The sequence below is a fragment of the Erythrolamprus reginae genome, chromosome Z (assembly GCF_031021105.1).
Source record: "Erythrolamprus reginae isolate rEryReg1 chromosome Z, rEryReg1.hap1, whole genome shotgun sequence".
In the NCBI taxonomy this organism is placed as follows: domain Eukaryota; kingdom Metazoa; phylum Chordata; class Lepidosauria; order Squamata; family Dipsadidae; genus Erythrolamprus; species Erythrolamprus reginae.
The window spans coordinates 16,335,099-16,356,927 of NC_091963.1; the positions used below are offsets into that span (position 1 = coordinate 16,335,099).

The 21,829-nt window shown below is 40.3% G+C and overlaps 1 pseudogene; it reads left to right on the forward strand.

The window, feature by feature from the left end:
• Positions 1–5,149: 5,149 nt before the first annotated feature.
• On the forward strand, positions 5,150–19,392 carry LOC139153323 (fatty acid-binding protein, heart pseudogene; annotated as a pseudogene).
• The last annotated feature ends 2,437 nt before the right edge of the window (positions 19,393–21,829 follow it).

Here is a 21,829-nt window from a genome sequence, read left to right on the forward strand (position 1 = left end):
AGGGGTTTTAACTTTAGTTTTTACTAATATTAGATTTTTACCACTGTTTATTGTATTTTATTATTGTTGTGAGCCGCCCTGAGTCCTCGGAGAGGAGCAGCATACAAACCTAATAAATTTATTATTATTATTATTATTATTATTATTATTATTATTATTATTATTATTATTATTAAATTGACAGGAAACACCATCCCTGTTATCAGTTCATATGATCAGAGTAAATCACAGTAGCCACAAATTCATTTTACAAAGCTTCGTATATCTAGCTTTATTAGTAACTTACTTTTTCCAATGTGATGACTTCCCATGATGTGTGGGAATGCACTTTTCCCCAGTCCATGAAGGTTTAACTCAGCCTTACCCAATCTGATGAACTTGTTGACTTAGATTCCTGGTGTTCCCAACCAAGTAGCAGGAAGGCTAGCTGAGAATTCTGCCATCTTTAGATCATTTCAGTAAAAGACAGTAAGTTGGAAAAGACTGGGGTAAAGAAGATAAAGGTGTTTGTTTTTGTTGTGAGTCACCCTGAGTCCCTAGGGAGTTGGGCAGGATAGATAGATAGATGGATAGATAGATAGATAGATAGATAGATAGATAGGTAGGTAGGTAGGTAGGTGTTGTGGTTAGCTCTGGCCCAGCTCCTGCCCCAAGGACTGTGGATGTGGGGGAGACATCCACATGCCGCAGGCCTGTTTTGCTCCCGGTGGAATCTGCTGATGAAGGCTCCTCTGACCAAGAAGACAGGAGTGACAGGGAGGAGGAGATTGTGGCAGACAGCTCAGAAGGAGATCAATTATCTAGCTCCTCCTTGGATTCGGAACAAGAGTTAATGATACAGCCACGCATGCGGAGAACGATGCATAGGCAGCAACAACTGAGAGATTATTATCAAAGAAAAGGAGGCCACCTGTGGTTGGGTGGGGCTGTGGTAATTAGTGAGGCAGCTATAAAGAGCAGCCTGTGCGTTTGGCCATTGTGGAGGTTTATCTGATCATTGTGTTTCGTGCCTGCCTTGCTGACTTCGACCTTGGTGTGTTGCTTTTTCCCCGCTTTGAAACTAAAGCAGAGCAAAGGGTGTTTCACTTTGTGAAAGAAGAAGGACTGTGAATTGCCTCACAGCTGCAAGCTAAGTATCACAGAACTGATAAGGGACTTGTACCAATTACCAGTTTCTTTGGAGACGAGTGCTCTTTGCTATACAAAAAGAGGACTTAGTTTAAGTGAATTTTCATTATAAAGAACATTGTTTTGAATTTTCAAACGTGTGTGTGTCTGAAATTTGTATCTGAATTTTCGGGAGGATTCTGCCAGAGAGCTCAACAGAACAGTAGGTAGGTAGGTATTGAGTATTTTGCTGAGGCAATTTGGTTGCTATGACAATTATTACCACCCTTCAAAATGATCCATGGAAGAATTGTAAGAAGACGTGTGAGAAGCCAAGCTTCAGTGAAGCTACCAGGGTCTTCTTTTCTAATAGCCCCAAAACTAGATCCAAGTTCCCAAAGCAGATAAAAACACTGAATCATTTGGAACAGGGAGAGCTCCCAGTCTTACTTCCATTATTAAGAAAGACAATTAGAAGAACAACTAACCAAACAATTTAAATTAGGAATAGAGAACTGTGGCCCTTCAAGTTTTGTTAAGCTACAACAGCATTCTCTTATTGTTGCTCCTCAACTAATAAGAGCAACGATGGAATTGTAGATTACAAGCATGTACACTGCAGCTCGTGGACCATATCCTTCACATGCAGGCCATAGAAACATAGAAGCATAGAAGACTGACAGCAGAAAAAGACCTCATGGTCCATCTAGTCTGCCCTTATACTATTTCCTGTGTTTTATCTTAGGATGGATATATGTTTATCCCAGGCATGTTTAAATTCAGTTACTGTGGATTTACCAACCACGTCTGCTGGAAGTTTGTTCCAAGGATCTACTACTCTTTCAGTGAAATAATATTTCCTCATGTTGCTTTTGATCTTTCCCCCAACTAACTTCAGATTGTGTCCCCTTGTTCTTGTGTTCACTTTCCTATTAAAAACACTTCCCTCCTGGACCTTATTTAACCCTTTAACATATTTAAATGTTTCGATCATGTCCCCCCTTTTCCTTCTATCCTCCAGACTATACAGATTGAGTTCATTAAGTCTTTCCTGATACGTTTTATGCTTAAGACCTTCCACCATTCTTGTAGCCCGTCTTTGGACCCGTTCAATTTTGCTCATCCTCATTTGAAATGGCATTAATGGCTCAGTATACAGAGAAATGACTAAAGTAATTTTCAGAAATCCAGGCCATCCCCTCCACCCCAGCTCTGCAAAGAGAATAATTGTTGCAAAACATCAAGTGATGGCAACGTGATACAGCGAGTTTGACACAGCAACCGTTGCTGGTTTGGTATCCCTAAAAATGCCTAACAAGAATCGGTAGACACAATCCCAGTTGTTAGATGAAACCTAATAGTAATATAAAGAGACTTAGAATTAAAATCTAGAGCATGAGTGTGCTCGTCTTTAGTGTATCAGAACATGAAATGGTCTCAGAATCTGGTTTTGGTCCATGTAAGTGTTTGGTCTTCTTTGGCCAGGAGGGTACTTACTCTCAATGTTGCATTGGCTTGTAGTCCAGGCTTAAAATGCAAGCAAACTCCTGTTGATTTGCAACTACTTTTGATATTATAATATCAAAATATATAATAATAATAATAATAATAATAATAATAATAATAATAATAATAATGTATTAGATTTGTATGCTGCCCCTCTCCGTAGACTCAGGGCATAGACTCACAACAATATAAACAGTGTACAGTGTTCCCTCGATTTGCGCAGGTTCAAACTTCGCAAATAGCCTATACCACGGTTTTTCAAAAAATATTAATTAAAAAATACTTCGCGGTTTTTTTCCTATACCACGGTTTTTCCCACCCGATGATGTCATATGTCATCGCCAAACTAATAATTTTTGCAAATAAATAACAAAAAAATTAATTATTGTTAATAAATAATTATGTTTATAAATATCAGGATCACTAAGTGTTTTATTCAATGGTGAGTACCAGTAATAATGATGAGTAAATGGTTGTTAAGGGAATGGGAAATGGTAATTTAGGGGTTTAAAGTGTTAAGGGATAGTTTGTGATACTGTCCATAGCCAAAAATGGTGCATTTACTTCTGCATCTGTACTTCGCGGAAATTCGACTTTCGCGGGCGGTCTCGGAACGCACCCCCCGCGGAAATCGAGGGAACACTGTACAACCAACAAATTTTATATTTAAAAGAAAAAAATATCTAAAAACCAATTATATAAAAACATACAACACAAGCATACATAAAACTATATAAGCCTGGGGAAAATGTCCATCGCATTCTGGTAGAGACAGTTTGGTGCTGGCTATCCAGAGGATGGGCTTTAGGTTTTTTATTTTGACAATCTAGAACAGACATTCCCAGCTTGGCAAACTTTTTGGCGTTGCTTTTCTCCTAAACTGAAAAAGGACAGCTTTGAAATTCTCTCATATGGAAGAGGAGACTTTAAACTAGTTGTGGATGTTTGAGTCCAGGTGGGGGTTGCTACTTACCGCCACTACCGGTGCAATGCTTAATTAATCCTTGTCCATTCTCTAAGAACTGGGGACATAAGGCTATTCTTCATTACAATTTAATTTCCAACAGTTACTGTAGCACAAAAGTGTGTTTGTGTCACCCTGAGGTTTTCATAAGCAAGAATATATTTTGACAGTTGTGCCAAGCCCAATGCCCAGCAAAATTTCCACAAGTAGAATGCTCGGCTACAAGCAAAGCACTGTCTGTGCTTGTTTGTCTTATTCTCCAAGCAATTTGGAGTCAATATGACGCTATTCAAGCTGAGTCATGCTCATCCTCATTTGAACTGGCATTAATGGCTCAGTATACAGAGAAATGACTAAAGTAATTTTCAGAAATCCAGCCAAATATGCCCTGAATGTCAATGCATTGTGTTACACACCTTGGTATTGCCTTGAGGTTGATGTTTTTCAATGTACCAAGATGCAGAACTGATCAACATTAACCTAGGATAATGATGAAACTGGAGTGTGTCTCAGTAGGACTAATGGGAAATGGATTTTATAATGTTAAATATACGATGGACACTTACAAAGGAAATGGTGGTATTAGCCAAAAGGAATGAGATGGGAGAATGTAGAGAAATAAAAGAAGCAGCGATAGGAAGCGTTCAGGCGGTAATAGTCCTCAGCTGGAAGGATGCAACAAAATGGACAATACAAAATTGGTAACAATATATGGTGGACCATATTCAGTTTGAGATTATGGGTAAGAGGATGAATTCGGCCAATGAAACTAATCTGCGGGAACTGATGGGACGCTGGGACAAGGTAAGAGGATATGAGCCGGGGTGGCGCAGCAGGTAGAGTGAAGTACTGCAGGCCACAGAAGCTGACTGTAGATCTGCAGGTCAGTGGTTCAAATCTCATCACCGGCTCAAGGTTGACTCAGTCTTCCATCCTTCCGAGGTGGGTAAAACGAGGACCCAGTTTGTGCGGGCTCTGTTAAAAAGTACTATTGCTAACATGTTGTAAGCCATCCTGCGTCTAAGGAGAAGGGCGGCATAAAAAATTGAATGAATGAATGAATGAATGATAAAGAAAGAAAGAAAGAAAGAAAGAAAGAAAGAGATAAATAAATAAATAAATATGTGGTTAGTAGAATTCAAAACCAAGGTATAAAGAATAAATTATAATTATAATATGTAAATAGATATATTGCTCTTAAGTTAAAATGGCATATAGAAAATATGCCCCCATTTTGCTGGAGGGGCATGAATGTTGTTTGGTGGTGACCACTTTGAGCATTGAGCACATTGTTATGTGTTGTGTGAATGTTTTATTATTATTATAAAAATAATTATAAAATAAATCTAAAATTATAATTTTAAAAAATTATATATAAAAAAGGAAAATGGATGTTATATATGGTAACAGCAGTCAGGATATTCTAAGTATAAAGGCAGAAGAATACAGAAATACCTAATGGAAAAAACTGGCTAATCAACCACAAATTCAAAACTGGCTAACCAACCGCACTCTATGTGTAGTGCTGAACGGAAATGCATCTAGGATGCAGTTCCGTTGTATGCAGGGCGTATGCAGCAGAGTACCCCAAGGATCTGTTTCCCAGTACTCTTCAATATCTTCATTAAAGATTTGGATGAAGGGATAGATGGGGAACTCATCAAATTTCCAGATGACACCAAACTTGCAGGAATAGCCAACAATCCAGGAGATAGGCTCAAGGTACTGGACGCTATCAAACAAAATAAAATTCAATGGTGAAAAAAAGTAAAGTTCTACATTTAAACAACAAAAACAAAATGCACAGGTACAGTATATTGAATGTGGTACCTTGCTCAACAGTAGTAACTGTGAGAGGGATCTTGGAATCCTAGTGGACAATCATTTAAATATGAGCTAGCATTGTGCAGCAGCTGCCAAAAACCCCCACACAGTTCTAAGCTGCATTAATAGAGGGATAGAATCAAGATCATGCAAAGTGTTAATACTACTTTATAAGGCCTTGGCAAGGCCTCACTTGGAATACTGCATTCAGTTTTGGTCACCACGATGTAAAAAGGATGTTGAGACTCTAGAAAGAGTGCTCTAGAAAGAGTACTCTAAAAGGATTTATTAGGGGACTGGAGGCTGAAACATATGTAGAGCGGTTGCAGGAATACTATACTTAAATATTTAAATACTATGCAGTGCTATATGGGAGAAAACCATCTCTGGTACATTTAAAAGTTTTGGGAAGTATTGTGTGGGTGCATATTCCAAAAGCAATTAGAAGAAAGGGACAACCAAAGGCTAGAAAGCCAGGTTCAAAAAGCTATCGTTTAAGCGATGGAAACAAAAGAATAGTGATTTCCAGGTCTGCTAGTTTTGTGGAACAAAATTGATGCAAATTTTGGGACTGATTCACGTAGTGATGGGGATCCACTTAGCGATGGGTCAGCATTCAGGCTGAACAAGATATGAACCAAGAAAGAGTTGGCACACAGCAGCAGTCAATGCCATGCAGGTTCGAGCGATTAAAAAAGGGGATTGCACCTGACAAGTATTCTGCTAGTAAAGTTAAAGTGGGTAATGTATGGTATGAGCCAAGAAGCTATGAGGAAGTAATTCCCCCCCTCTTGGCTGAGGATAAAAGAACGTGAGAGATTTGCGTATTTATTTATTTTTTTTAGATTCCCAGTATTTCAGTCCTAAAACAGTGTATTTTGATTTTAAATGATGCAGAATAATGAGGAGGAAGAGAAATTTGTAAAGGGGAATTCTAAAAGGTAGAACTGCATGGGTGTGATATATTCTGTTTAGAAATGAAATATTTGATAATAATATTAAATTTGATATTAAAACCACTGAAATAAATTGGTTGGTTAAAAAGGACATTATTCTGCTTTAAATAGGAGCAAAGGTCATATAAGACAAAAGTCTGCTTTATTTCTAAAATATCTTAATACTTTTGTGTACAAATTGTTTGCAATAGGAAATCATCATTTGCAAAAGCAATCCAAAAGCAATCCAAAACAGCCACGACACATTACATTAATTGAATAATCTTCCTTCCCTGCATACATTATCCAATATGCCTTGGCAGCCATAACCACTGTTAACCCCAAAAGAAAGATTTAAATCTACAGCCTTTTGAGGTTATTATTTCTGGGAAATTAAAATGTACAAATCACAGCATGAAACAAACAATGAACTAAATGCCCCCTTCTAATTTATGATTCTATGAGGAAGTGATGGAAAGGAAAATAAGGCAGGCTGAATTCAGGTTTAGATTGGTTCATTTATACACCGTCCAAATAGCCTTTGGGGATCTAGATATAGAATCACTTGTAGAGTGACTCACCATAGCAGCAATTATACTGATAGATTGCAGCATCAAATAAATCTTAGCATTTGCCCTGCATAGGATGTTATCATAACTGGTGATCAATACATTATGATATAAATGGAAGCATTGGTGGGAAGATGAAAGGTAGCAGATTTTAGCTGTAGAAATGGAACTGTTCATCACTAGTGACGGGCGAACTGAACTCGCACAATTTGGGTCCATACCGAATTTTACGGTGTTCGGTATGCCAAACACGAACCCAAATGTTTTTGAAACTTCGGGCAAAGTTTGGGGTCATGTTCAGCATTCGGTCGCCTCGGCTGGCCAGGAAGTGATGTCTCCGTGATGTCAAAGCCCCGCCCCCGGAATCCCATCGTGGGGGCGCTGGGGGAATGGGGGTGGGGGATTTCCCTCTGCCTGCCACCGCCCCCCTCCCCTTTGATGTCGGAAGGAGGATGGGTTCATGTGGTGTGGGGGGGGGGGTGCATTTCTACGTTGGGAAAGTAAGACGGTGGCAAGTTTCTCCATGTATTAAAGCTGCCGCCGAGGTGATCCCTGACGAGAAATTTGTCACCGTCTTACTTTCCCAATGGAGAAACGCTCCCCCCACACACTGCACATGCCCATCCTCCTTCCGATATCAAAGGGGAGGGGGGGTGGCAGGCAGAGGGGAATCCCCCACCCCCACTCCCCCAGCCTCCGCACCGAAAGCCAGGAAGTGACATCTCCGTGACGTCAAAGCCCCTGCAGGGACCACTTCATAAAAATAAACATTTTTATTTTTATGTGAAAGGACGCCGCAGCGGTGCTGCAAGCAAAGGGCAGTCCTTTCACGTAAAAATAAATAGGAAGTAATCACCTTGGCGTCCTTAGCAACCTGCCGGTGACGTCAAAGCTCTGCCCCCGGAATCTCTTCATGGGAGGGATTCCCCAGCTCCTTCAAATGGAGGTCTTCACATAAAAATAAACATTGTTATTTTTATGAAAAAGGACGCCGCAGCGGCGCTGCAAGCAAAGGGTGGTCCTTTCACGTAAAAATAAAAATGGACCTCCTTTTGCTTGCAGCGCCACTGCAGCATCCTTTTTCATAAAAATAAATAAAAATAAAAAATCCGTAAAATTAAAAAACAATGGGATTCCATGTCATGTCTCCGTATAAGCAACAAGTAGGATTTGCATAGAGATGAATATCAATAGGTGGAGCTATCGTTTAACCGGATTGGTTAGTTAAAAGGGGTGGAGCCAACTGTGAGCAGGAAATCTAGAGAGTACTATTGGCTCTCTCCTCAGCCAGCTGGGACTATAAATAGTGGTTAATTTGCCTGCAGTTCTGTTCTGTTCTGTTCTCTTGTTTATCTAAATAAACGTCCTTCCAACCAACCATGTCCGACTCTTCATTCCGGGCATGGAGGTTAACGTCACGCAGCGTTCGGAGTTCGAGTTCGGGTTTGGTTCTGGTTCGGCTGAATTTTGTGTAAAGTTCATCCGAACTTGCCGAACCCGAGCACCATTGGTTTCGCCTATCACTATTCATCACTTGAATAGGCTGTCTTGAGAAACAGTGGATTTAAGCAGAGCCATTTTTGAGGAATCCAAAAATCAGATTTCATACTGCAAGAATACACATTGAGCATGATTATGGATTAGATCAGAGGCCCTCAAACTTTTTAAATGGGGGACCAATTCACAGTCCTACAGTCCCATTGAGGGCTGGAGGATCAGCTGGGTGGACATGGCTACATGGTCATGTGACTAGGTGGATGTGGCCAGATGACGCCAGAATATGTCAGTGCCTACAAACCTGTACCAACCAATCCAGTTCAGTGATGTCATTGTGACATCACCAGTGGGCTGCTACTGGTTAGGGTGAACTGGTCCGAATAGGAAGGAACCCATCTCTGGTGAATGGGAAGATATCAGGGGGCAGCCTTGTGGTCCTGTGTGGCTGGATTAATGGCTTTGGTGGGCCATACGTGGCCTGTGGGCTGTAGTTTGAAGGCGCTTGGAATCCTTTTCAAATTTTGCAAATGGAAGTATGGGTGTAGCGGAGGGAGAATTACATGGCACTGTAATTCTAAGACTTAGAATTGGGCAGAATTCTAATTCACTGTAAATCTAAGGCTTAGAATTGGGCTTAGAATTCTAAGCCAAATGGCAGCATGGGTGTAGGGCAGTGATTTTCAACCTTTTTTGAGCTGCGGCACAAAATTAACTGCAAAGAGCTCCACATGCTTAGATTTGGAAGATCTCCAGTAGTCAATCCTAAACTGCATCAACAGGGGGATACACTCCAAGACCATGGAAGTATTAATACCACTCTACTACACCATGGTCAGACAACATCTGGAGTAGTGCATCCAGTTCTGGTCACCACACTTCAAAAGAGACATTGAAACTCTGGAGAAAGTGCAGAAAAGAGCAACCAAAATGATTAGGGGACTTGAAACCAAGACTTACGAACAGAGATTGCGGGAACTGGGCATGGATAGCCTAGAGAAAAGGAGGGCCAGAAGGGACATGATAGCAATAAACAGGTATATGAGGGGTTGCCACAGAGAGGAGGGGGTCACTTTATTCTCCAAAGCACCAGAGGGCTGGATGAGGAACAACGGCTGGAAGCTGACCAAGGAGAGATTCAACCTAGAAATAAGGAAGAACTTCCTGACGGTCAGAGCGATCAACCAATGGAACAACCTGCCTGCGGAGGTTGTGAACTCCCCAACTCTGGACACTTTCAAGAGGAGATGGGACTGCCATTTGGCTGGGGTGCCGTAGGATTTCCTGCTTAAGCAGGGGGTTGGACTTGATGACCTGCATGGTCCCTTTCAACTCTAACAATAAATAAATAAATAAAGTAGGATATTTCAAGGCATTCAATGTTTATTTTGAAATGAGACCAAAGGAAGGCGCCTATGGTTATTTTCTGATACCATTTTCATCCATTTAAATACCTGTCTATTTATATAGTCTTTAAGAATGGGTTTAAAACAATTTATAGTCCCATGGCAAGAATTTACTTTCTAACATTTGCATTGACTCCACAAGTATTAGTAAATAATCAACACATATTAGATATGTCCAAGAGTGAACCAAGAAGAATGTCTACTCCTTGTAAAGTTGAGTTAGATTTTACATATTGTTTATTTATGGAACCATATATCTGACCAGTTTCATGGTGCTTACAGGATTTCCTTAGAAGACTTTAATAGGAAGTAGGCCTTGATTAAGGACAATACCTTCAAAAGTGTGGCAGGAAATCAGGCCAAAGAAAACAAAGCTTCCCCCAGACCCTTGACTCAAATTAAACATCTGACTTTGTAGATATGGGTAACATCTTTTATCAGAGGTCATGCTGAAGCCTTGGAAGTTCTTCATCAATTGGAATAGTGTAAGTTGCTTCTTCTAATATTACTGGGGATTCAACACAAGGAGAACTGAGATCCAAACGAGCATGGGAAAATAATAATTAATTAATAATTATGATCAAGCCATGGAATGGAACCCTGACATGTTTATTCAAGACAGATAACCTAGGTAAGAATTGCCCTTTTTGCCATTGTTTTAAACAGCCAGGAAGAAGGTAATGACAAATTGTTTCCAAAAACATGAAAACTACATGAAGGTGTCCTTATGTATGTTGTGGTTAGCCCTGGCCCATCTCCTGCCACAACAATTATAATAAAAAGAAGACCCAACATTGGCAGTAGCACATTAGCAGATATGTAGCTGGGTATTATTAGCTCACTGACAATTGTCTAGGGATGATGTAATTCAGTTTCATATACTGTAGATATTAAAGAGAAGCAGAGAGAGTCTCAAACCCTATGGTATCTCATAATTTAGGATCTGGGAGCAGGACATTTTCCCCTCAATTTCATTGTCTTGTGGTCTTCAAAGACTAGGGCTTTGAAGCTAATGTGTGCTAATGCAAGCTTTCAAAATGTTCGTTAGTTGTATCTTGAATATTTATTTGTTAATGATGGTGGCGAAAATAAGAATTGGGAAAGCATGATTAGCATTCTTTCCACATGATAACCACTTCATAAAGTATGATGGGAAAAAAGAGATAAGTTGTCCAAAATCACGCAGTGTGTTTCAATGGCTGAGAATAGCCTAAATTTCAGTGGCTTGGTCCAATGATAACTATTACATTTACTGTAGGTTTATTGTCATTTTTTACACCCTGTTATTAGCTACAATGATGTGAAAACATTCTGAGCTCAAGGGGAAATAAACTCAACTAGATCTTCTTGTATAGTAGGCTGAAAAGTCATGATTAGGGGTTTATTTGTTGAGCTATAAAACCAGATAACACAGCCAGGTATTGAGACATGTTTAGATCTATGTTTGACTACCTTATTTATTTTAATATTGTACATAACTAATAATGCAAATCTTAGCCCAAACCATGTTCTAACAGAGCTATTTTTCCATTGAGGCTGTTTTTAAAAATATATTTATATATTTATCAAATTTAGCGAGCCCCCATTTCACTTGTAGAGTGACTCCAGGCAGTATATAGCCAAAGCATAACAAAACCCATATAAAACTTTAATACATCAATAAAAAGAGCCAGTTGAAAACAGAGATAAGATTCAGTTAAAAGACAGGAGGATGAGGGTTGAGGGTCACTTTGTAAATCCCATGCCAGCTAGAGGAACAACTTTTCAAATTCTTTTGAAAGACTGGGAAGGAGAAGGTCCATCTCAATTCTGTTGGGGTGGGGGCAGAATTTCCTGCTTCTTATCTGTTGTGATACTTCTTCTATTTGTCTAGCAGTGGACAAATAGTAGATGGTGAACCTATGGCACGGATGCCACAGGTGGCACGCGGAGCCATATCTGCTGGTACATGAGCTGTTGTCCTAGCTCATCTCTAACATGCATGTGTGTGATGGCCAGCTAATTTTTGGTTCACATATAGGCTCTGGGAGGGCATTTTTGACTTCCAGGGAGCCTCCAGGGAGATGGGGGAGGGTATTTTTACCCTCCCCAGGCTCCAGGGAAGCCTTTGGATCCTGTGGAGAGCAAAGCACAAGCCTAGAGGGGCCACCAGAAGTTGGGAAACAGGCTGTTTCTGGCCTTCAGAGGGCTTCCAGGTGGTGAGAGAAGCTGTTTTCACCCTCCCCAGGCATTGAATTATGGATGTGGGCACCCGTACTCTTTCGGCACCCAAAGAAAAGAAATACCTGTAGTTCCAATAATTATAGTATGCCAGATTAGTACATTCAAGCACAATATTAAATGAGTGAATGGCACAAGGGTAAATGCAATGTTTGCAATCTGAGAACAGGTTGGGGAAGGGCTGGTCTTCTTCAGCTTGCCCTTAAATGGGAAAAAATGAGGGCAATTTGCTAAACAATAACTTGGACAAGTTGATTCTATGAATAATGTTGATATGATTCCCCCCTTTCCCCCCTCTAGTTGTGAAGTTAAGGGAGGGAGGGAAAGAGGGAGGGAGGAAGGGAGTGGTGGGATTCTTTTTTTTTTACTACTGGTTCTTTGGGCATAGCTTGGTGAGCATAACAGGGGAAGGATACTGCAAAATCCCCATTTCTTCCTGATCAGCTGGGATTCGGGATGCAGAGAATAGATGGGGGCTGGGCCAGTCTGAGGTGATATTTACCAGTTATCCAAACTACTCAAAATTTCCACTACTGGTTCTCCAGAACTGGACAGAACCTTCTGAAATCCACCTCAAGAAGGAAGGAAAGAAGGAAGGAAGGAAGGAAGGAAGGAAGGAGGGAGGGAGGGAAGGGAGGGAGGGAGGGAGGGAAGGGAAGGAAGGAAGGAAGGAAGGAAGGAAGGAAGGAAGGAGCCTTTCGAACCTCACTCTGTCAAAACAATGCTATATTAACATCAAGAGTCTTTAGGAAGTTGGAAGGCATATAAATTGAAGAAAGGAAGGAAGGGAGGAAGGGAGGGAGGGAATAAACAAAGAAACAAATAATGACTAAAACCATTACAAGCATTGCAGTACAGCACATATCACTCTTGTGCAAACACATCACTGGTCAATAAAAACAAACCGTTACAGGGCACCACTGTTCGGCAATTTTGAAATGATCCATCCTGTGTTTTCTTTCTTAAGCATCAGAAAGAATTTTCAAAGCAAGGGACAATTTAAAGAAAACAAAACACAGTTAAGTACATGCTTGGGAATCTTTTCTTCTTGAAGGTTCCCAAGAATACTAAATCGGTTGTTGGGTCCCATCCAATACTTTGTGTGTTTACATACATTTCACTCAGAAAGCTTTGCATAAAGAACTTTCTCCTTCCGTTATTTTAAAAGTGAATTTGCACTCTCAGGCTGATGTGCTTCCAAATGAATGCCAATGTGATTTTCTAACTTCCATGTGTTGACTGCAAATGTCCCCATCCTCCCACAAACAGCATTTATCCTCTGAAGTGAAAATATTGCGTAAGTACTTCATTCCTGATTTTGTGGAGATTTTCCTGTGAAGAGCCTCCAAGGGGATGGGGGAGGGCATTTTTGCCTCTGGAGATGAGGAGGGCAAAAAACAGGGCCACCGGTAGAGAAATGGGCTGTTTCAAGCCTCCACAGGGCCTCCAGTGGTGGTGAGGGGAGTGAGGGGGTGTTTCAAGCCTCCACAGGGCCTCCAGTGGTGGTGAGGGGAGTGAGGGGGTGTTTCAAGCCTCCACAGGGCCTCCAGTGGTGGTGAGGGGAGTGAGGGGGTGTTTCAAGCCTCCACAGGGACACCGGTGGGTGGGAGGCCATTTTGGCTGTCCCCAGACATTGAATTATAGGTGTGGGCACTCGCGCATGAGCAATAGCACACACACATGCGCTTTTGGCACCTGAGGAGAAAAAGGTTCTCCATCACTGTGCTATACAAATAAAATTAATAAATAGACCTTATGACTTCTTTGGGAATCTTGTTCCATGTCCTGTCTTAAAGCTTGTGAGTATATTTCTAGAAGTCCAATACTTGCTCAAGTGGGATTCACAACAACTATTCTCCATTCCTTTTATGTTATGATTTCCAACAAAAGGAAAGAGTCGGGAAGGAAAAATAGTGAAAACACTAATAATACTTTCACATATGATAATATCCTCAATCTACACTAAAGAAAAAGCTTGGATCAAAAAACTGTGAGCAATATTCCAATCAAAGTAATTGATATAATATATTATAATGTTAAGTAACAAACTGATACATTATTCATAATTAATGTACAATATTATTTGGAAACAAATCCAACAGATATATCTTAAATAATCTCAATTTTAAAGAGGAAAACCACCTTTTCCTGGTAATTCCCCCCCTCCTAAAATTAGCCATCGGAACAGGGAAACTGGACTTCCTATAAATAAGGGACTTCCTCCTTTCTTTTGCGGTCAGAAAAACAAATCTTTAAAAGTAGCTTTGACTTTTTTTTTGGAACAACCAAAAAATACTCTGAAGGAAACGCATAAATAAGGCACATGTCTTTGATAAGAAAAGATCCCTTCAAATCGTAAAACAGTCCGCAAATATAGGAGGGAAAAATACTTCTTTCTAAACTGAATAAACTAGCTTTTCTATACCTGCAGGTATATTATAAACTTTCTAACAGATAGGAAGTAGCAGGTGAAGCTAGGGGAAAATCACATTGAACACGGAGTCAGTTAGCATAGGGCTCACAGTCAGTTAGCATAGGGCTATGTGCTCTCTCTCCATTACTCTTTTTATCTCTATATACCAGTGATGGCAAACCTTATTTTCCTTGGATGCCGAAAGCCAGTGGCGGGCAGCAGCTGGTGTGCCCAGGTGCGTGGCTACAATAGGTTTTGTGCACCCAGGTACGCAGCTCTAATAAGTCTAGAGCTGTGCACACCAGAAATAGGGAAATAGGGAAAAATCACCTGAATCTCATGTGCATGAGCATCCTTGCACAAGTGAGATTTGAGAGAAAATTGCCACTTTTTTCTTCTGTGCATGCATGGGAAAAAAAAGTGGTAAAAATTGCTGAAATCTCTCATGGGCATACTTGTGCAAATGAGATTTGTGCAAAACTTATTGCTTTTTTGCTTCTGCGCATGCGCAGAGCAAAAAAGTGGCAATTTTTGCTGAAATCTCCCTTGCGCAAGGATGCTTGTGCGAGATTTCAGTTACTGCAGATGTGCAGCAGCCAAAGCTCATGCATTCAAGCACACGTGCATGGAGCACAGAATGAATGCCGGTGACTGGCGATCCATCACTGCGAAAGCACACATGGTATCATGGCCACACCAGGGACAGATTCCAATTCCCCCCACTAGAGGTGTATTGCGCATGCAGCTTCGCTTCTTCTTTGTGCACATGTGTGCGTCCCAGCGTGGTTTTGCTTCTGCACATGCTCCAGAAGCAAAACCTCTTATGCAAGATTTTGGCAAAAAATTTTTGCTTCCATCCATGCACAGAAAGATAAAGGATGCTGCACAATCCATGCACAGAAGCAAAAAAGCAGTGAAAGTTGCCAAAATCTCACATGCGTGTGCTGCATGTGCAGAAGCAAAAAAGCAGCATTTTTTTTTGCCAAAATCTGCCACATGCAAGGACGTTTGTGCGAGATTTCGGTTGCTGTGCATACACAGCTGCCGAATCTCATGCACACAAGCATGCATGCTGGATGTGAATGTGCACAGAGCGCACTGTGAGTTCCAGTGACTGGCGTCCCATCACTGCAAAAGCACACATGGTATCATTCCCACACCAGGAGCAGATTCCATTTCCCCTCTTCTAGCGGGTTCATTGCACATGTAGTTTCGCTTCTTCTGCATGTATGTGTGTTTGTCCCAGCATGGTTTTGCCTCCGCACATGTGCAAGAAGTAAAATCTCTTGTGCAAGATTTTGGTAATTTTTTTGCTTCCACGCATGCACAGAAAGGTAAAGGATTTATTTATTTTATTTATTACTTAGATTTGTATGCCGCCCCTCTCCGAAGACCATGCGTGTGCAGAAGTAAAAAATCACTAAAATCGTGTGTGCATCCTCTTGCAAAATGTTGCTTCCTGAGCATGTGCAGAAGCAAAAACATGCTGGGAGGTATTCATGCGCCTGCAGAAGTGAAGCTGTGCAGCTCATTTTTTGCTACCAGTGCAGCATCCTTTACCATTCCAATCGCTACCCAACACTAATTCAATGCTCCCCATGCGCCACTCCTGTGTATGCACATACAATCCTCCTGCAACCTCATTTTCTGACTTCCAGTGGGCCCAGTTGGCCCATTTTTTGCCCTTGCAAGGCTCCAGAGGCTTGCTTGCAACCTGGGGAGAGTAAAAATGCAATTCTCACGTCTCCCTAGACCGTCTGGAAATAAAATACAACCTCCCCAAGTTTCCGCACAAGCCAAAACCCAGCTGTCCTGCATGCACATGTGCGCTGGAACTGAGCTAGGACAAATGGCCATGTGCCAGCAGATTTGACTCCGCATGCCACCTATGTGCCATAGGTTCACCACCATGCCTACATACCAATGACTGCATATCAAAGGATCCCTCTGTTAAAGTACTGAAGTTTGAAGATGATAGAAGAGTCACTGTTTTCATTCCATGTGATGATGAATCCACATCGGCAGTGATATCTACTTACTTTCCCTGCCAGTTCTGAAACACATGCTTTGCACCATTATCACACACACTTTTTCACCCTCTGCCATGCACAGAAGGCTTTGTGCATGCACAGGGGCTAAAAAAGAAAATGTTGATGTCTGGGTGGCCGGGCGGAGCCTTGTGCGGCCGCTGCTACTAGTTTTCCAAACCACCAGCGGCCACTGCTACTGGTACTTCCAAACTGGACCTAACAGATAGCCTTTCACCCCTGACCTGCATACAGATGGCAGGTTGAATAACTGTGGTGCCACAGAAACAATCTGCAGCTGAACCCAGTAAAAACAGTAGACATGATAGTAGATTTTAGGAGAAGCTCTCCTATTCTACCACGTCTTATGATGTTAGACAACACAGTATCAAGAGTGGAGGCCTTCAAGTTTCTCAGTTCTACAATCTACCAGAACCTGAAATGGAAACTTAACGTTAGAACCGTCATTAAAAAGGCACATCAGCAGTGAGCCAGAGAGCATGTGTTTGCTGACCCAGCCACAGTTGTATTTTGGTGGATGAAAACAAATTCCCCAATTTATTCCTTTTTAGTGTTCAAATTTGTTTTTAATATGGACCTCTTGCAGAGCAATTATATCTATATTGATTTTGGATAGTTTATTAAGAATTTTTTTTCTTTTAGTTATTCTAAAACAAGTCCCGAAGCATGTTAGAGATCTGCGTACACCATATGCCTTTTTATCCTCTAAATTAACTAGACACAATATAAATCTTAGATGGCTAGTCCCGGAAGGAATTCTGGTGACATGGCAGGATAAGAAAATAAAAACCAACTCAATTGATAAAGCAGAAGAATTCTATGATAAAAACTTTACTAATGACAGTTCAACAGAAACGAAAAACCAAACCGAATTAAGGGACACTCCGAAAACAATAGAGAGCAGAGAAGATCAAGTAGGGAATAAACAGGATGAGACAATTGATAAAAATAATAAACCTGATTAAAGAGATGTATACACAGTCGTGTCAAAAGAAAGTAGAAGCACAAGAGCAACTACTGTAGACCCAAATACAAGTAATAAAAATACAGAATCACAAAAAAAGATAAATTTGGGATTTGAACTCTACTCTGTAAATATAAATGGCTTAAACTCACCAAACAAAAGGAAAAAAAATTCTTCGTATTTCGGTGGAGAGGCAAATCAAGTCATTTTCAGCTCCCCATTGCGGAGGCATTTGCCAGTGTTTGGAAACTGATAGAGAGCAACAAATTTGATGACTACATGAAAGTGTGAGCTTTGCCACAAGACAATTTGCAATTATGGCCAAGCCTACTACCACTATTGAGGTGAATGGTAATGCCATTACCATCAAAACCCACATCATTTTCAAGAACACGGAGATCAATTGCAAACCGGGAGAAGAATTTGATGAGAAAAACAGCAGATGACAGGGATGTGAAGTCTATTGTGACACTAAGATGGAGGGAAGTTTGTTCACATACAAAAATGGAATGGAAAGGAGACATGATACCCAGCTTTACATCTCCACCCCATGTCCAGTCAACGAAGCAGTGGAAGTGATGTGCCAGTGTCTGGAGGCTGTTGGAGCCTGGATGGTTGTCAACAGACTCAAACTCAACCCGGATAAGACGGAGTGGCTATGGTTTTACCTCCCAAGGACAATTCCATCTGTCCTTCCATTACCCTGGGGGGAGAATTATTGACCCCCTCGGAGAGGGTCCACAACTTGGGCGTCCTCCTCGATCCACAGCTCACATTAGAGAACCATCTTTCAGCTGTGGCGAGGTGGGCATTTGCCCAGGTTCGACTGGTGCACCAGTTGCAGCCCTATTTGGACCGGGACTCACTGCTCACAGTCACTCATGCCCTCATCACCTCGAGGTTCGACTACTGTAATGCTCTCTACATGGGGCTACCTTTGAAAAGTGTTCGGAAACTTCAGATCATGCAGAATGCAGCTGCGAGAGCAGTCATGGGCTTACCTAGGTATGCCCATGTTTCACCAACACTCCGCAGTCTGCATTGGTTGCCGATGAATTTCCGGTCACAATTCAAAGTGTTGGTTATGACCTTTAAAGCCCTTCATGGCATTGGACCAGAATATCTCCGAGACCTCCTTCTGCCGCACGAATCCCAGCGACCTATTAGGTCCCACAGAGTGGGCCTTCTCCGGGTCCCGTCAACTAAACAATGTCGGTTGGCGGGCCCCAGGGGAAGAGCCTTCTCTGTGGCGGCCCTGGCCCTCTGGAATCAACTCCCCCCGGAGATTAGAACTGCCCCTACTCTCCTCGCCTTTCGTACGCTCCTTAAAACCCACCTTTGTCGTCAGGCATGGGGGAACTGAGACATCTCCCCCGGGCATATACAATTTATGAATGGTATGTTTGTATGTATGTTTGTTTAGTAAATGGGGTTTTTAAATATTTTAAACTACAATTTAGATTTGTTATGGATTGTTTGATTTTGTTGTGAGCCGCCCCGAGTCTGCGGAGAGGGGCGGCATACAAATCTAAATAAATAAATAAATAAATAAATAAATAAATAAATAAATAAATAAATAAATAAATAAATAAATAAATAAATAAATAAATAAATAAATAAATAAATAAATAAATAAATAAATAAATAAATAAATAAATAAATAAATAAATAAATAAATAAATAAATAAATAAATAAATAAATAAATAAATAAATAAATAAATAAATAAATAAATAAATAAACAAACAAACAAACAAACAAACAAACAAACAAATAAATAAATAAATAAATAAATAATCACTAGTTCGAGAATAAAAGATGGCAAATAGATTTTGACTCTGACAATGGGTGATGTGGTCTGTACTTGTACTTACCATAAAGATAACTAGAAAGTTTCTACCTCCTTCCTACCGAAACACTATTTTTCACTGCCAAATTACTGAGATTTTGGAATCCTTTCAGTATGCAACCTGAGTGTTCTTTCTAAGTGCCAGTCACCCTGACTTTTATGGAGTTTTGGGTGTGTGCCCGCACATTTTTGCTATCGAAGAGATCTTGTAAAAAACACTAATACAGTGAAACAATTGTTACAAAGGGCACACAGAAAGTTCAGGTGGCCCAAGGTTCTGCTGATACAGTTCTACAGAGAAATTATTAAGTCTACAATCTGTGCCCCTATTACTGTTTGGTTTGGCACAGCAACCAAACAGGGCAGGTATACCTGCCTTCCATTGAGGATCTGTATCCTGCACGAGCCAGAATGAGGACTGAAAAAATATTTATAGATCCTTCATATCTTGGACATATACTGTTTCAACTTTTTCCCTCAGGACAGCACTATAGGGCACTGCATACCAAAACAAGATAGTTTTCCCCCCATGCCATAACTCTACTAAATAACTAATTCCCACAGTACCGTCTCATGCCTAAAGAATATCTATCTACATGATGGTCTGTATTGCTATTATCTTTCTATTTATCTTTCTCATCTTCCCATCATTCCTACTAGCTTCTCCTACTGGTATCTTACAATTTATGACTTATTGTTTTTGTTTTATGACTTATGATTCTATCTTATGATTAATGATCTATGACTTATCACTTTGTTGTCTGTATGCACACTGAGAGCTTATCCACCAGAGACAAATTCTGTGTCCAATCACATTTGGCCAATAAAGAATATTCCATTTCTAGTTCCAAATGGCAGTTGACGGCAGTTCATCTGAGGGAGAAAGAGGGGAGAAAAAAAGTAGTTCAGAAGCCTGAGTAGAATGACTGAAGGAAAAAACCAGGATACAGTTTTTTTGAAAGATACGAGAACAAAAGTACAAAGAACCAGGGTCCAACTTTATATCAACATCCAACAAAATCCTACAGGAAAATGGCAGGACGTAAGTCCACAAGGGAAAATATATATAGTATAAAAGAAAGAAATTGAATGAACAAGTACAGAAGTCAGAAAGTTATCTCATAGGAAACATAAGCAAGGACTACCCTCTCTTTAAAAACAGTCTCCCACAAGTAACCTTCATTAAATATTTTGCACCTGATGCTTTTTTTAAAAAAACCAGGATGATTAGGAGTAGTTCTTTCCTATTGAGATTAACTAGAATTTATTGCTAATAGTTTGTTTATTGTCTCTGTGGTCTGTTTTATTTATCTTTAATTCCAGTTCAGCAGCACCTGCTCAATCATATTTAGACTTGGAAGCTGCGGAAAGTCAAACCTAGTTTTAAAGGAGACAATACGGAAATTCTAAAATGCCTCCGAGATCAATAGCACTGATGGCCAAATTGTGAATTGGCCCACCCAAAATACTGTATTTGTTTCTCCAAGTACAAAGTAGCCAATGATCACATAATATGGGAAATTGCAACCTGTTTATTCTATATAGCATAAGGGGGTATGCTTTTTAAGACTACACAAATCGAGAGCTTCCAAGTTGGCATAGATTTTATGCACTTTTTTCATTAGCAAGCAATAAACAATAAGGAACAAAGCATTCACACCTCTATTACAGGATAATCTATATGGTGGGTTAATTACTAATTGCCTTTCTGTTCCTAAATGATAAGGCTGGCAATTGAACATGCAAAACATTCTTGTTAATTTATCTGCAACAGAAAAGAAATTAACCCTGAATCAACTGCTATTGGATTGGATTCCCTCTCTGAAAAGGATGGACTCATAATTTTAAAAATTGAAAAATATTTAGACAGGAACTATTCAAAGTACAAAGTGGATGTGTATGCATATGTGTACATGTGCATCTATTTGACTGTATGCAAATAAATTTAAAGAATACTATGTAGAAAGATCAGTACTGGTAGACCTCACTTACAGTCTTATTTAGCTACTATTCAAAGTTAGGATGTCACTGAAAAGTAACTTTATGAAGAGTATGTTTGCATTAATGTGATCATGATTTACAACTGGCTTCTGACAGGCAAAGTCAACTGGAGAAGCTGATAGGAAATTGGCTGAAAATTGTGTTTACATCACGTCTTATTTACTTACAGTGACTTTTTTTTACAATTGCAGCAGAAGTGATATTCTAAGTCCATTAGAGTCAGGTGCTCCTTTGCTTAGTGAGGCAGAGTTTAGTGACAAACCTACCATTCCCAACTGTGGTCACTAAGAGAGGACTACTGTATGTTTTTCATGCTGTAACTGTAATAAAGGCATTTTAGTTTTGAATGTGGTATGTTGGCTAGGATTAAAAAGATGCAGGATCATATTCCTGCTCATGATTAACCCATGAGTTCACTGGTTTGGTTTTCAGTTGCCAGTTTTTCTTAAATGGCAATCTTAAAATGAATGGATAGTAAATAAAAATTCCTAAGTCATTTTAATGTTACTGAATTTGAGAAACATATTCAG